The following is a 3,989-nucleotide window of genomic DNA, read 5'->3' as shown; positions in this document are numbered from 1 at the left end:
CAGCGCTCTCTGCAACTCTGCGACCCTGCTGTAAGCTACTCCCAATAATTAACTTTTATTTATTTATATTTTTCACCTACGTGACTTAACCGAAAGAACCAAAGCGTATGGATCCTTGCAGTCACGGAAACTTAAAATCTAGAATACTCCCAATAATCCACATGAAACTGCTTCGTCTCCTGATATTTGCTCACGTTTTTGACCTTTTATTTTAACCTATTGTCCCTTGTCTTTTTTGACAAATAACAACAGTAGGTGAGGAATGGCGGCAAATCCGTCTTATTATCTGCGAATAAAGCCACCCAGGGGTACCGTTTCCCAGAAATGCGAAAGTCGACACTGAATTGCGAAACTGGCCCACAGTCGACTTGTTTTACACCAATGCTTATGATCATGATGTATGTTGAACTTCTTTCGTACCGTACGTAGCCAACGGTGCTAATCGGAGGTGCGTGGGGAAGGACAACAACACTGAACAAAAAGAGCAGTTAGAAACAAATTAGTTTCAAATTTTCTTTCTGTGGATTTCACACCTGATGATGATTGCTTGTGTTGCAGTCGAAACGTCGTGAAAATGTTTATTTTTTATATTAATATTATTTTATTATTTCCCTTCTACGTGACTTTACCAAATTAGTTTTAATCTAGATTTAAAAGTGCATACAGCTCCAGCGGCTGTGCAGTCGATGGATTTGTAATGGTTCGACACTCGTGTGGAGGAAACTCTATTTACTTAACACAACTTCAACACAACTGCAACACACCCTACACATGAGGTGGTGACCACCGTCCGACTTTCACTAACACTCGGGTACTACCATTGGTACCTCATTTGGCAGTAAAAAATATAATTGGTTTTTTACCCTTTAATCTGGCAACAAAAATATTTGGTCCAACCCATGTGAGACTAGGCTCTACGGAAAGCTGTCTCGGGTGTGGACCAATCAACTTCAAGGACAGTGCATACATTATCAGAGTTATGTTTATTGTTTGCATTATGACTGCAGGTATTGTGGTCAATGCAAACATGACTCCTCGTAAAAAAAAGGTGTCAGTTTTGTTTCCAGATAAAAGGGTAAAAAACCAATTATCACTCGGGTACTTCTTGGCGCGGCCAAGCCAGGAGGGCTTCTGCTTGGCCACGATGACTGAAGGCTTCTCTCTTCAGATTCTTCATACGACGGCTTCATCCCAGGCGCCAACAGCGCAGATCTGCGCGCTGAGCCCGCTTCGAAGCCTCCCCGGAGTGGACGGCCACAACGCTGTGGGCTCTCATGATATTGTCTCTTCCCAGACCAAGGTGCTATGCAAACCTTCTGGCTACCATCAAAGGTTTGTGCATGAAGCCATCCAGATATACAAACATAGACATAACTTCAACCGTGATCATGGGTACAAATTGAGCAATCATTGGAAAGATGTTATTAACCATGTAAAAAAGATTTAACGACGCATATTTGTACCATCTTATTTGACAGGTACTAGTCTATTTTACCGAGTTGTTGACATCCCCAGCGTTTAACAGTGCTGCTATTGCTTGGTTTTGGAAGCCAACATCGGCCGTAACCCCTGTGGAGGTTCTTCACCTGAACCTTCCCCTTCTAGCCCCGCCCACCTTCCCTTCTAGCCCCGCCCACCTCCCCTTCTAGCCCCGCCCACCTTCTCCTTCTAGCCCCGCCCACCTTCCCTTCTAGCCCCACCCCTTCCCTTGTAGCCCCGCCCACCTTCCCCTTCTAGCCCCTCCCACCTTCCCTTCTAGCCCCACCCACCTTCCCTTGTAGCCCCGCCCACCTTCCCTTCTAGCCCCGCCCACCTTCCCTTCTAGCCCCGCCCACCTTCCCCTTCTAGCCCCGCCCACTTTCCCTTCTAGCCCCGCCCCCTCTCCCAGTCCCTGACTGCTACATCTAGATAAGCTCCTCCCCCCTCCCCTGAACCAGTATATAAGATCTTGTCTCTTGGATTTCTCTTCACTTGATACAGTAAATTTGGCTGTAACGGTCCCACCTGAAGACGGAGACTTGTGTTGCCTCCGAAACGTCGTCGTGATTTAATTTAGTTATTTTCATTTATTTTTATTTTATTATTATTTTTTACCTACGTGACTTTACCGAGAAAAAAACCCTAAGAGTATGACCACGCCCCCCTTCTAGAACCCTCGAGAAGGCTCCACTCCCTGACCACGTGACCCCCAGGGTCCCTCAGGGCCCCCGGCCCCCTCTTGGATCCGGTCACGTGTCCAGCCGGGGTCACTCGGAGTGTCATGGCCTGACACAACCCCCGTGGCACCCGACAGCTTCCATAACGAACAAGCAGTGACGTCACGCATGCAGACCCAACATGGCAGTGACGTCATGTGTATACAGACCCGACATAGTAGTGACGTCACGTCACTACAGATTAATTGAGCACTTTTGGGTGGCTTATTCTCGGATAATAAGATGAATCTCCCTCTCTCTGGTGACTGCTCCTATGTGCAAAAATATGTAGATAATAGGAAAATGTACGTGTGTGTGGTGTGTGTGTGTGCAAGCATATACGTTGTACATATAAACATATAACTCTGGCCGACACTCAGTGTTCCATCACGCTTGCTTAAACCCATGACGGTGAGCTGCCCAATGGTGAAAGACATGGGTTCATCAAGTTCGGTGACAAACTATATCACACGTAGCGCACTCCTTGTACACAACTAATACATCCAGTTAATAATAGCCACATACAGCCGCCTCCTTCCCATGCAGTATTTGCCTCTCCGCATAAACAAACGAAAACATTCTTCTGACATCCCATCAGCCGCGCAGCCTACTAGGGCACATCTTCTTGGTTCTTTCGGTAAAGTCACGTAGAAGGAAAATAATAAAAATAAAACATCATAAAATAATTCTCACGGCGTTTCGGCCACAACGCAAGCAGCCGTCCTCAGGTGAAGACCAGGTCTGTCGGGGAGACAGCGTCATTCGGACGCTGTCTCCCCGACAGACCTGGTCTTCACCTGACGACGACTTTACCGAAAGAACCAAGAAGATGAACCCCTGCAGTCACGAAAGCTTTAAATCGATATTTACTCGGGCACTTGTTTACGTGAGCGCGGCCTCTGCTGATGAGACACCCGAGTGTCGAAACCGGTCCCGGGGCAGGTCAACCTGCCACCGCCACCGCTGCCGCTGGATCCACCAGCTTTGCACAAAGCCTCCCCGTTATCCATCTGGGCCCTCCATCCCTTACAGACCCTGGCCTCTTCACTCAGCCCAAGCCACGTGGAACAACGGAGACACCCATTGGCAGCTGCGGCACGCTGCACCCACTCGCGCACCGGGCGTGTGCGCAATTTAGCGAGCGTTGCAGGCGAATAACCGGAGGATTTTTCAGTTTATTTTGTACTGGTAGGAACCTCCTGGTTCCACCAGCCCACAGGGGATTATTGTGTCCGTCCGTCCGTCCGTTGTGCATCCAACAATTGGAGGGGTGGGCCTGGGTGGAGAGGGGAGGGTGGGGAGGGGCTGGGTGGGGAGGGGCTGAGTGGGGAGGGTGGGGCTGGGTGGTAGAGGTGGGGCTGGGTGGGAGAGGTGGGGCTGGGTGGGGAGGGGCTGGTCACCCCGTGGTGCCCTTATAAAACTCAACGTTTAACCTACTCACGCCGGCTTGTGCCCGCCCTCACAGTCGGCCATATTTGCGGAATACACCACGCCGCCGTTGACCCTGGCCATTGACCGAGCAACCCAACGTTCCTACCAGCTCCCTCCGCAGGAATGTGTTTTAACCAGGTGACAACTGCAGAGACCGGCAGAATGGCATTGACAAGAGTGACCTGGGGCATTAGTCGGCCAGTAGCGGGCGATGATTTCTGCTGCATGTATGCCGAACTTCTTTCGCACCGTGCGTAGCCAACCGTGCTAATCGGAGTTGCGATGGAAGGACGACTAACTGCGGTGTAATTTTCACTATGCAGTGAAATCACAATTGAAGCATTTTCATTGCATTGCAGTGTA

The sequence above is a fragment of the Lethenteron reissneri genome, chromosome 53 (assembly GCF_015708825.2).
Source record: "Lethenteron reissneri isolate LAM-NWPU_2019-01 chromosome 53, ASM1570882v1, whole genome shotgun sequence".
Lineage (NCBI taxonomy): Eukaryota > Metazoa > Chordata > Hyperoartia > Petromyzontiformes > Petromyzontidae > Lethenteron > Lethenteron reissneri.
Note: the sequence above shows the minus strand (reverse complement) of the source record.